This window comes from Schistocerca serialis, chromosome 7 (assembly GCF_023864345.2).
Source record: "Schistocerca serialis cubense isolate TAMUIC-IGC-003099 chromosome 7, iqSchSeri2.2, whole genome shotgun sequence".
Lineage (NCBI taxonomy): Eukaryota > Metazoa > Arthropoda > Insecta > Orthoptera > Acrididae > Schistocerca > Schistocerca serialis.
In genome coordinates this window covers 392,251,545-392,265,765 of record NC_064644.1, presented here as the reverse complement: position 1 = coordinate 392,265,765, position 14,221 = coordinate 392,251,545, and positions in this window count along the sequence as shown.

The window sequence follows — 14,221 nt, the reverse complement described above, 5'->3', positions numbered from 1 at the left end:
GTGCGGTGGAGCACCACCCTGTTGAAAGATGAAGTCGGCGCTGTCGGTCTCCAGTTGTGGCATGAGCCAATTTTCCAGCATGTCCAGATACACGTGTCCTGTAACGTTTTTTTCGCAGAAGAAAAAGGGGCCGTAAACTTTAAACCGTGAGATTGCACAAAACACGTTAACTTTTGGTGAATTGCGAATTTGCTGCACGAATGCGTGAGGATTCTCTACCGCCCAGATTCGCACATTGTGTCTGTTCACTTCACCATTAAGAAAAAATGTTGCTTCATCACTGGAAACAAGTTTCGCACTGAACGCATCCTCTTCCATGAGATGTTGCAACCGCTCCGAAAATTCAAAGCGTTTGACTTTGTCATCGGGTGTCAGGGTTTGTAGCAATTGTAAACGGTAAGGTTTCTGCTTTAGCCTTTTCCGTAAGATTTTCCAAACCGTCGGCTGTGGTACGTTTAGCTCCCTGCTTGCTTTATTCGTCGACTTCCTCGGGCTACGCGTGAAACTTGCCCGCACGCGTTCAAACGTTTCTTCGCTCACTGCACGCTGACCCGTTGATTTCCCCTCACAGAGGCATCCAGAAGCTTTAAACTGCGCATACCATCACCGAATGGAGTTGGCAGTTGGTGGATCTTTGTTGAACTTCGTCCTTAAGTGTCGTTGCACTGTTATGACTGACTGATGTGAGTGCATTTCAAGCACGGCATACGCTTTCTCGGCTCCTGTCGCCATTTTGTCTCACTGCGCTCTCGAGCGCTCTGGCGGCAGAAACCTGAAGTGCAGCTTCAGCCGAACAAAACTTTATGAGTTTTTCTACGTCTCTGTAGTGTGCCGTGACCATATGTCAATGAATGGAGCTACAGTGAATTTATGAAATCGCTTCAATCATTTGTAATAGCCCTGTATATATATGTGTGTGTGTGTGTGTGTGTGTGTATATAGGTCTTTTTGCAAGGTATCATTTTGAGTTCCAGTTGTCGCACTTGTTGAGCTGAACTGTGGCTTCAACTTTACAGTTTGCTGCAGTAGCAGTGCGAAGTGTGTCGTAAAAGCTGGGAAATGTCGTTTATCGTTTGAGACACTACACAGATTTCTTTGTAAAGAATTTATTGAAGGGAAGAAATGGTCCCACTTGCCTGCTTTGATTCAAGACGTCAACATCAAGCTGGCCGCTTGTGTTTGGACCATATTCAGAATGGCAACCACAAGATTCCTCGTATCAGACGTGAACGAACGTAAATAGCATGCGAAATATTTCACTCCAGCAATAAAATGAAACAAACGGGATAACAGGAAGTAGTGGGTTTTTAGTGGTGACAAACTAAATATACGACAGTAAGAAATCGTCTTTCTAACCAAAAAATGCGAAAAACGCTCAATTGAAATCGAATATTGTGGTTGACTTGTATAGGTCAAAGGGAACCTGCAGTACCATCAACCAACACAAAACTCAAAAACTCAGTACCATACAGCATATTTTGCATGATCTGTACACTTTAAATGAAGACAAGACACTCCCATTCACCCATAAAAACTAATACTGCGACTATCACTTCACTTACATGCCCCAACTGTAAAACACAATACCTTCAAACCTCAGAAACTAACAATACCAGACCACAAACCAGAACTCCCATCAATAAATATCCTAAAAATAATACCAAACTCATTGAACATAAATTACAGATCTCATTTCACAGAAAATTACTGGTACTAGTACTACTACTATAACTACTACCACCACCACCACATACACACACTCACAGCCCCCAAAGGCTCACCGAACTTCATAAATTAACAACACACTTCATGATAAAATGAATACCAATCCAATGCAGACCTATCACTCACACCAGTCTCATGTGCACAAAGTCAAAGCAAGTAGCGATAGGACCAACAGTAAGTCACCAATGCTATATTGTGCCTAGATTGCTCAAATCAGGAAACTCTCCTAATAGATCTCTAAACAGTATCTTTGTGACACCTCCATATATTGAGGGCCCTGGTCCAAAGAGAAACTCTTTAAGACAACTTCATAAGGTCCAAACACTGGCAGCACCTAACATGCTCAGTTAGCAAAAGAAGCAATTGTAGAAATTGAATGACACCAGCCATATCTTCTCTCATAGCAGCACATACAGACAGAGTGTGAAATTTTGCAGTGCAGTAAATACCTGCAATGACAAAACACAAAATTCAACTAAATGAACAAATTGGAAGTCTGTAAGTGACAGCTCAAAGCTAGAAACAAATAGACAGCTTATACGGTAACTACTGAAATTAAAAATTACTCACTAATAAAGGGACAATCACCTCAAAAATCCGAAATACTAACACCACAAAGCACACAAATGATACGGTCCAATATAGCTTCTAATGTCACTTCATCCACCTGTCCTAATACCTTTTGGATATGACCAAATTCTAGTCCTTGTATTCTACCCTAACGTATCTAACTTTGGACAAAGTGAAGAAGGCATATATGACCTAATTGTATTTAGCTCTTAGATGATGAAGTTTTGACGATAGTCTCCCAGGCCACTTCTTCTTATTCTTCTTCTTGTGCAAGACTGTAAAAACAAGTTCTGGTTTTATGTTTAAGTGGATCTTCACCTTTAAATAAATAATCTTGGCCATGATGTCAATTTCCACCAAATGGTTTAATTGTAGATTCTGGTATGCTTTCACAACTGATAACAGTATCTGCATATTTAAGTGATGACAACAGTTTATAGAGCGACCCTTTAACACAGGTCCACTTTCGTGCATCCCTGACAACTAAGTATGTCATCTGCATTGATACGTCAAAGACTTCATAAAATCTCCAGGTTCAGACTAGGGTTGTTGTTCTTGTTTTTGTTTACATGCTTTTGACACATGGTAAATCTAGAAAATTGTGAAACATAAGGGTTGTGAATAATACTTGCAGTAACTATTGGTAATTATTTATGGGAATATGATGATTATATTGGGTTGACAATGGTATACTTAATTTGATTTGGGTGTGTTTCCCACTCTGATTGTCAAACAGGTGTTTTGCAATTTTATGTTTTTTCTAGAAATAGATTGCATTTGTTTTATGTTACCTATCATGATTCACAAATAATAAAGGTAATTTTGATGCAAACAGTTTTGATAATCAACTATGTTTCTGAATTCAAAATTATGGAATTTTGTTGCAGTCAGTGGTGAACCAGGGTGTGAATCGGGTGCTGAAAGAAACTATGCTCCCCCTTGAAAATGTCCAATACACATTGGGACAAAACATTGGGTTTTAATGCAAATCCATCTGACCATTACTTAATAGCCCGGAATACATTATTGTGACATTTCTGGCCATGAAACTTCATATTTTATAGCCTACACACCACAAAAAGACAGAGTTAGAAATATGTTAAAGTAGTAATAGATTTCCACAATATTTCAAAATGATAATGGAATCATCAGTAATTTCTCTGATGGATATCCACTTACAAACATGACATAACCTTCTTGTTTATTTGGTATTCTAATTGAAATTGCACCACAAATGCCTGACATTAAGGAAGCAGACTAAATAGCTGCAAAAATTCTCATGTCAATCACAGAAATATTTTGTATGAAGTGCCTGTATCATGCATTGTATGTGAGGGGGGAGTCATATGAAAACCGAACACATACCACCACAGGACCATGGAATGATTCCATTCGAAAATTATTAAAATGATTTGTTGAGCTCCGTGGATAAGGCCATAAATCAGCCCCATTACATCAGGGGAATGGCTCATTGGGGCTGACCTGGGCACAGATCGTGCGCCCTTCCCAAAATTTTCTGTACCACTCGCGCACACACCACTGACATGCAGTGCTCACCATACGGAGCAGACGTGTCATGATGAATTTTACATACTCCAGCACCCTCAGTCACCAGAAAATGAAACACACTCCCACTGGGAGATGAGATAATCAGTTCTCATTTCAGAGAACATGGTCGCCTGTGGACTGATCCACAACAGAACCCACTCTTGCACTTCCTTGTCTGACTGAAACTGATGTCCATGAGTGTCCTCCAGGTTGCCAAAGATATGAAAATCTTGCAGTGAAAAGTGTTAGTTGTGTGGAGGATATTGCAGTGTTTCCCAACCAAACCACTGAAACATAGACTTCATATGATTGAGAGTGTGGGAGCAGGCATTATCATGCAAGAGGGTGATTGCTTTTAATGGCATTTGTGGATGTTTTGACTTTCTGACACATCACAGTTTCTGCAAAGTGTCTTTGTAGTGTTGTGCACTGACAGTGCATTGATTGAGGAACTTGACAAGCAGAGGGCTCAGTTAGTCAAAGGAGGAGGTTATTATGACTTTACTGAAACTTCTATGAACAGCTTTGAATTTCTTTGATGAGGGAGATCTGAGATGTTTCCACTGCTGACTTTATTGTTTGTCTTCAGGCTTGAAATGGCAGCACCATGTTTCATCTCGTAACGATACTGGACAAACACAGCCCTTCTCATCATACCATGGCAGATGACTCAGATTTGACACCATTTTGTTTATTTGTTGCCCCTCCATCACGTGATGCGGTAATGCAAGTGGTCTTTGATGATGGCATGCATGGAGCCGTGGCTAATACTAACCTGAACACGAATTTCATCCCCCATGATTTGTTGGGCTCCATGGATAAGGCCATAAATCAGTCCCATTACATCAGGGGCAATGGCTCAATGGGCCTGTCCTGGGCATGGATCGTGCGTGCTTCCTGAAATTTTCTCTACCACTCGTGCACACGTCACTGACATGCAGTGCTCACCATACAGAGCAGACGTGCGATTATGAATTTTACATACTCCAGCACCCTCAGTCACCAGAAAATGAACCGCACCATTCTGTTCTTACTTACTTGCCTCCATCTCAACTGGATGAACACATTAGAGCAGCCCATCAACAAGTAAGGTCATAACCCAACAACTGCATGCACTTGTGATGTGGCACTATGTTGTTCCCCTACCATTGTGGCGACAGTATTGAAGCATAATAACAATGAGGCTATGTGTTGCATGGATTGTTTTTTATGGCGGGTGTTCAATTTTCATTTGACTATCCCTTATAAAATGTGCAGTCACAAATTGTTACTTGTAAGTCCTGTTGTGGTGCATTTACTACATAAAGTTGAATATGAATTTAAGTACTCTCACATTGCTTTCCTGACATCATTTATTGTACTTGAAACTATTTCAGCTCTATTTCTGAATAAAAATATTTAAAATAAAAGCTGAATATATTTAAGTGTAACTACTATATTGTTACCAGGATGAGCTATGTTTCTGTCCACCATCTTGATTTCCGCTGAGTTTTCAGGACTCACTCCAGATGGCAGTCGTTAGGTATCTTGTTGAATGGAAATGTTCCTATCTTTAGAACGCTTGTCTGCAAGTATGTGAGTGTTGCACGAAGAAATAATGAAGGTTTATGTGACATACTTTATTTAGTACACTGGGGTGAAAGTGTTAGATACTAATTTGTGTGGAAACTGTTAACCCAAGCATCATGTAGGTTTCCACTGTAATGTTTGCTTCATGATGCAGCCTTATTAAAAATACTTAGTACAGCTTTTTCAATTGATGATTGTGATTGTCTAGGGAGTACAAATTGCTACATGTTCATTCAACTGGAGAAAATCATTATTCCTAAAATCCTGCAAAGCTGATGTAATCAATTTGTTCAAAGGGTTTTTCATGTTTAAATTAGGTGTTTACTGTATTACTCTCACCCATTTCACACAGATAATCATAATCATCAGCTTCAACAGACAAGCCACTGGTTTCTTATGGCCAAGACATCTGAACTGTAAACATTAGGAAAAGAAACACCATTTGGAAAAATTAAAGTATCTATGTAGATATGTAGCTATGTAGTAGATGACATTATGCATGTAAAAGGTAAGGGAAGCTGGATGAGGTATATGATTATGGTCACAATTTTCTGGCATCCCTGGGACACATGGCAACTCACTGCAATCAAGATCCTTATTTTGTTGATTACTTAATGTTACATTAAGAATGTGGTAATATCAGCGACAGAATAATTTACACTAGTAGGCATTCAAGTCTGATTGTGCACTAAAAATCTATAGAAAGCAGCTTCAAATTGCTGGGCTGTGGGATTATTATTTTGTCCTCCTCGACTTCTCACAGCACTGAAAAACACTTAAACGTGATTTTGCCTGAGTTTCTGTGTCAATAAAAGTTATTCATGGTGCAAATCTGTTTGTAATAGCCTCGTAGACAGTCAAGGATGAATATAGATAATTGATTATACATATAAATCCAGTTCTTCTTGCTGAGTGTGCCAATAATGTCCCCTCTCCCACCCCCTGCAAAAATTCTTTTAATACAAGTAGCCAGTCTTCTGCTTCCTTTATACATCAGCATAAAGTCTTCTGCTTCCTTAAGTATCAGCACAAATAACTTCATGTAGTTATGTTGGAGGGTCTTCTGCATCTCTTTGAAAATAAGTTCTTGCTGTTTAAAATGTCAAATCCTTTAGTAAGTGACAAATTTAACCGTTTCTTCACAGCCCTAATACCCAAATTGTTGTTACAGTGTGTAAGAGCAATGGCTACACTTTCATTTAATGTCTGTATGACAAGTTTAACTTCCATGGTTTCTTTGTGTCAACTAAGATGGTGTTTAGATATTTGTGTTCCCATATGCAATCCCTATTGAGTCTGTAATTTTTTTAGTTCCATGAGTTAACTCTGTGTTATTGAGCCATCTTCACTGCCTCTTTAGTGGCTAGACAATTTCCAACCAGTGTTAACATGCGGCGAGCATATAATAGAATGTGTACTTTTAGATCTGTTGATGGGTTTACAAACCATGGTATCATACTGTCTGCACTAAGTTCAGCTTCCAAGCAACAACCTATAGACAAATTAGCAGCTGTCCCATCAAATGTTAGGGAGGGAACATTAATTGCAATCTGCTTCAGATAATCAAGACGAGCCAGAACTAAACTGCCTCTTTCACTGCCACTCAAATCACTTGTCATGAAATAGTCTACTAGAATTTTCCAGTTGTCATTCAGTGCAACAACCATGAATACCAAGGCATCTTCAGCCTCAGGTAAATTATTACACATAATTTCTGCACCATGGCCTGTGTATCCAACAAACTGTTTATTGTGAAATTCTCTGCATTTTCTAATGGGCATTTCATCCACCATGACACACAACTACTTTTTTGTCCATGGCTGCCGTGTGGAGTGATTTCAGGGTAAGTGAAATTTTTGCTCCTGCACTTAAGTCTAGTTTCCCACATAGTTCTTGGTACCATTTTTATAGGATACTGGGATGTGGTAAAACATTGTAAAAAATCTGTCTTGGTTATAGCCTTGGCTTGAAAAAATCCTTAAGGCAAATTTACGTAGATCTTCAGGGTACTCCTCTTTCCATGTCTGCCCTTGAAGCTTCACAATAGATGGAAAACTGGTGTAAGAAGATTCTACAAAAAAAAGAACAATTTTTACTATCACTTAAATAACATGTTTGCACAAAAGTAAAAACGCTGACACAACTTATTTGCAGTAGTCATAAGTAAATGACTGGCATATGTTACTGTCCCCAAGCTCCAACTCTTTCCTGTTTGAAAGATTAAATCTACAACACACAAAACAGTTACCACTGTTGCATTATATCATTACCTTGTAGACTTCATAAGCTTGCAGCCCAATATAGGCGATACAACAAAAAATATAGAAATACTGGTTTACCTCTAACAGTTCAGCTGTACTTCGTGTAATCATTTGTTTCTGTTTTAACTTATAGATAAAATATAAGTGAACACTTTCTTCCTGTAGGGTACAATTCATTGTTTTGGTGGGGGTAAGGAGGCAGTACGATGTGGGGCGGGGGATGGATAGAAGGACAGGGTTGGAGGAAGGTGTAGTGTGCTGCTCATGGGAGCATGCATGCTGATGATGGGGATAAGGTGGAGCATCTAGTTGCAGTTGGGAGGATTGGTGGATCTCAGGGGATGCTCCCTCCTGCAGAATTTAGAAAAGCTGGTAGTGGTAGGGAGAATCCAGATAGCACAGGCTGTGAAGCAGTCATTGATATGAAGCACATTGTGTCAGGCAGCATGTCCAACTGTCTTTTGGCCACAGATTGTCAGTGGCCGATCATGTTGACAGTTTGTTAGTTGCCATGTCTACAGAGAAAGCGTTACAGTGGTTGCACATTAGTTTGCAGACCACATACTTGCTTTCACAGATTGCCCTGCCTTTGATGGGGTAGGTGATGCTTGTTACCGGATTGGAGTTGGTGGTGGGTGGAAGATGTAAGGGACAAGTCTTGGATCTAGGTCTATTGCAGGGATATAGGCTATGAGGCAGGGGTTTGGAACAGTAGTGGACTAGGGATGGACAAGGATAACGTGTGGGTTTTGTGGTTGGTGGAAAGGCATTGTGGATGGGGTGGGTAGGATAGTGGGTAGGGTAATCCGCATATCAGGGCGCAACGAGAGATGGCCGAAACCCTTTGAGTTCTCTACCCATTGCACTTTGTTTCCAGGTGTGACTGAAATTACTTACTTGTTACCACCTTCGTATCTAGTGCATCCAGTTTATTTGACAGAATTGTGTAGTCCGCTGTATCAGAGGGTTTGGTAAAGTCAAGGAAGATGCCTTTTATACAGGGTGTGGCAGAAACAACTCTGCTATTAGGGAAACTAAGAACAACAAAACCAAGTAAGATAGGACATTTTTATTTTTATTATCTAAGAATATACATAATGCCATTTAAGAATAAACAATACTAATGTGTTTTAAACTATGATACCCAAATGGCTGCCTGCATTGTTGATGGCTTGATTGAGCTGTACTTTGAAATTGTTCATTACTCCAAGAGTCATGTAGGGCATGATTGCATCAACTTCTTGAGCTATCATTTCCTTGAGGGTTTTCTAAAGTTCGAGGACAATGTTGGCATACTTTGGACTTGAGATAGCCCTACAGAAAGAAGACACAGGGTGCCAAGTCTGGCAAAAGTGATGGCCACCCAATATCACCATGCAAGGAAATGACATGCCCACAAAACATTTCCCTCACCAGCACCAGTGATTGATGTGCTGTGTGGACTGGAGTGCCATCTTGTTGGAACCACACATTCTCAAGGTCATTAAACAGTTCACCTAGTATTCGCTGTAGGAACTCATATAGTGTGGCTTAGTACCAATCCCTGTGAACAGTGACAGTCCCACACACCACACCGTCATTTTGAGACTATGGAATGACCATTGGAGTCCCTGGGGTTTATTTCCAGACCAGTACCTGAAATTTTATTTGTTTACTGCACCAGACAGATGAAACTGTGCCTCGTCTGAAAAAATCGCTTCATCTTCTCAGTGAATGCTCCAAAGAATATATTGATGCAATGTTGTATGGACTTTGTAATCTATTCCACTCAGTTCTTGAACCAACACAGTCTCCTAGGGATGCCTTTTCAAGTCTCAATGCAAGATTCTTCTCACACTTCTATCAGATAATCATAAGACTAATGCGTGCTTTCTTGTGGAACATCGAGGAGATTATTGAACTGAACCTCTCATTTCAGCAACATTTCCAGGGGTGGTAGCACTGTGTCATCAACCTTGGGGGCTTATGTTTCAATGCAGAACCTGTCTGCTGAAAATTCGAAGCCCACAAATAAATGGTTTTCTTATCAAGAACAGGGTCCCAACGACCGAACACAAAGTGAATGAGGAAGGCACGTTGAGTATTTATTGCTGATGCACCGTTTTGAATAAACTGCTTAACATTATAAGTATTATGTTCATCTGATCAAGCAATGGCATGTATGCAGCTATTCGAGGACACGCACACCTGCACCCCACCACCATTATACTGCCGCTGCCCCTCAAATCTGAGAGTTCTTTCTGCCACATCCTGTATGATCTTTGTCGAGTGCTATCAGAACATTTGTAAATTGAGCTGAAGTTGAGCCGGTGCTTTTACCAGGCCTGAAACCAAACTGTTCTGCATACAGAAGATTGTACCTAAAGTACCCCTGAGTCTGATTTTCATTACTTTTGAAAATGATGACAGTGAAGAGATTCGCCTATAATTTTTCATATTTTTTGTTACCTTTGTCAGATTGAAGCAGGAACTTTGGGAAGCAACCTGTGCTGAAGGATTCATTTGTGACATGCACTAAAGGGTCTCTCATATTGTCTATACAGTCTTTCAATAAGGACAAACATGTCATCTATACTTGCTAAGGTTTTATTTCTTAGTTTCCGCACATTGCATAGTTCTCCTAGAGTAGTGATCACAGGATCATTGTAGTAGTAGTAATAATAATATTTATTTATTCAGCATTGAATAATCAGATACAATCCCTAGAAATAATACAGTTTCAGGACATCATACAGATTATTGTTCTGAATACGTCAGTTTATAAATTACAAACTAAAGATTTGTTTGTATTAACAAATTTTAAATTTTGATGCATTTTACATTTGGTAGTGTACAATCATAATATTACAAATATTGTTGATATCAACATTATATTAGTTGTAGGTTACTTAAAACTATGAGCTTGACATACTTATGAAGCACTTTTCGTATAGATATAGTAATTGTCTAGGGAATAAAAAAGATTTTCAATTAGATTTTTTTTAGCTGATCATTTAATTTGCCAGTAGGAGGGCTGTGAGACTTTTTGGTAGGGCATTGGCTAGCTTCAGCCAATCAGGAAGTGCATTTTTTTCATATAAAGCTGTTCTGTGGCTATGTACATGGTATCTGAACTTTTGCCTCGTATCGCATTGGTGTAGGTCGCAGGTGAAATTTGGATTTATTGTTTTCATGAGCAACATGACTTTCAATATGTATACACCTATAATGGTAAGCACACCTAATTTTGGGAACAGATTCTGGCGTGATTCACTAGATTTGGCACCACAAATAATTCTGATAACTTTTTTCTGTAGCATTAATAATGTGCTTAGGTTGGCTTGAGTTGTTGCACCCCATATTTCTACGGCATAGTTTAAATTTGATGACAATAGGGCATGATAAGTAGTTTTTAGTACACTCATATCCTTACAATATTTGCTAATCATATTTACAGCTTACAGGCTAAGGAATTGATATGCATGTCCCATTTGAGGCTGTCCTGGATTGTAATTCCTAAGAACTTAGTCCACTTTTCTTTTTTTACAATGTCATTTCCTATGGATAATTTCATGCCAAATTCTATTTGTTTCTCTGTCTTTGAAGCACTTACATTTAGATGGCTTTCATTAAAATATTGAATGGAATATAATTCAGTGTTTTTATAGGATGTGTGTTATGTTAAATTTCTATTGTAACTTTATATCTATGTTGCAGAAGCATTGATTTGCTAAGTTTAATAGTTACTGTGGTGCTGTTGTGAGGAGATTGTGTGGTTCATTGTTTTGTCATTTCCCTTTTTAATTTTGCTTTTGTGTGGCTCTGCAGTCACTAAAAATTTTGTAAGGTAAAAGATGGTCCATAGTAAGCTGTAACATTCTTTACTAATTGTCCAATCAGCTTATTTAGATGTTTTCATTGTCAAGCACCTAAACAAAAACATACCAATGTGTAACACATTGTAGAACAAATATGCATTTTGTAAATATTACAAGATGACGTAAGCTGTTTCCTCCACTCTCATGGATAACCAGGATAAGATATATCGTCTTTGACATGACATAGATATCAAATTATTATTCCCCATATAGAGCTACACCTTGACATAGTCCATGTACAATGTAATATGTGGATGGAAACAGAGTCCTTATATTACATGACTGCACTCTACAAACTGACAGATGCAATCAGCTGTTCATTAATGTTGTCAAAGACATTCTTCACAGATAGCATTGCTGACTGTCTATGCATCAGAATGCATAACAGTCTTTGCTGTTATGCCAGAAAGTGTTGAAATATTATACATTCTACAGTAGGAAACAAATGACTCAAATTAAGATACAAATGTCTATAACCAATTACATAAGACATTGCATAACATATGAACTATAGTATATTCAGGCTAATGTTGTCATTGCTTTTGTTGTTGTCCTCAGTCCAGAGACAGGCTTGATGCAGCTCGCCATGTCACTGTAACCTGTGCAAACCTCATCATCTCCAAGTAACTACTGTGACCTACATCCTCCTGAATCTGCTTAGTGTATTCATCTCTTGGTCTCCCTCTATGATTTTTACCCTCCACACTGCCCTCCAGTACTAAGTTCGAGATCCCTTGATGCCTTAGAACATGTCCTACCAACGGATCCCTTCTTCTAGTCAAGTTGTCCCACAAATTCCTCTTCTCCCCAATTTGATTCAGTACCACCTCATTCAGGGTAATATGTCCATTAATATTATACTCTTGCCACTACATCAATAGCACTGTCAATTTTACATTCAAAACAGAGAACTACGTTATCATAAAGTCCAAGTTCTACAGATCGAATTCTGCAAGAAATATAAATTAAGATATTTACAACAGTAAAAGACAGTTCTCTACATATTATTAATAATAAACAACTCTATCTTTGTACCATAATAAAATTGATATTTGCACTTATTGTATGCATTGTACATCCAATTTTGTTTTGTCTTCCACTGGGTGACATTTCAGGTTGCATTGATTTTATTTTCTGCTTTTACTATAAATTTCTCATTTTGTGCCTTTTTTGCTACTAGTAACACTTTTGTGTATGTCTCTTTACATATGTAGTAGTAGTTTCGAAATGTAGGCTCATTTAGGTTGTTCATGCTGCTGAGATGTTTCAGGGTTTACAGAAGATTTCCTTACCCTGTTGGTCACTCTGTTATTTTTGTTTTATGCTTTGTCATGTAGTACTCTCAGGAACAGTTCTTCAAATTTGAATTTAAATATTCATAGAAACTTTGAAATCTTCCCATCCATGATAGTCTCCATGTACTCTTCTTCAGATGTTTCATTTTTCATCTATGCGGGAGAGTCAGTTCTTTTTTGCTTAGAAAAAGCCCTTCTGTTGAGTTCTATTTTCTATAGATATGTTTAATTTTAAGATTGACTGGAATGATCTAAAGGCCAAGGTTATACACATCATCATGACAACTTTTGCTGTGACAGATAGTATATGTCAGTGATTGACACTGGATGCTTGTTTACACTAGTGGCAGTGTTAATGACGATTTTCCATAGCTATACATAATGGTCAAGACTGTGTTTCAGAATGCATCTGGGGTCATTGTGTTCATTTTTTAACCTCCAAATACCAGAATTTTTCACTTAGGATAAGAATCATGTCCAATACTTGGATTAATTTTGCAATGAAAGTATCTGTTACCACTGGGAGAATGATAAATGTAGTATAATTAGTCTTTCAAACAAAATGTGCCTTTTTTTACCTCTGTAGCTGATATGTCCACATGTTTTTCATTGCTTAATGAAATAATGCCTTTTCTAACATTATGCATAATTCCTCATTTTACATAATGCATGATCCACCACTAATCACAGTGGTTCTACTGTAATGCTATGCCAGATCACACTGTTCCAGAAAAAAACCATACCTTCATTTTTCTTGGGATATTGTTTGTGGTTATTATTGAAATTGGTGAGTTGAATTCAAATCCATTTTTAAATTTCTTCAATCAGGTACATTTTTGGAGTAATTCAGAATACATAGAGCTTAAAAATTAAAAATACAATAAAAATGTGTATTTTTCCATCATTATACTTTATACATTATACCATTCATACTTTTATTTCCTTCTTTTATGGTAAATGTCTTTGCAGTGTCAAATTATATTCCAGCAGTAATCAGTCAGCATGATAGGTATCCATTTCTCTTTGTACTGATCTTCTAAGGTCTTGATGTCCTCATGGAAACTTTCTTCATGTTCATTAGCTGCAGCTTTCTGGGAAGTTATCCAAATGAGAATGCATGAAATGCACTTCAAGGGACATGTTGCATCCAAATTTTTGGTTTGTGACAAGCCTCTCATTTACCAGTTCTTTGTAGTTCTGTTTCCCCAGAAAGTTGGTTGTGACATTCTTAAAAAATATCAATGCTTGTTTATCTTCTGTCGTCAGGGATTCCTCAAAATTTGGGTCTTGTTGAATTTGTCTCATCTAGAGGCCAACAAACACACCTTCCTTTATCTTTGCTTGTGTAAGATGAGTTTGAGAGGAACACAAATCCTCTTTTACTTTTATCCGTTGC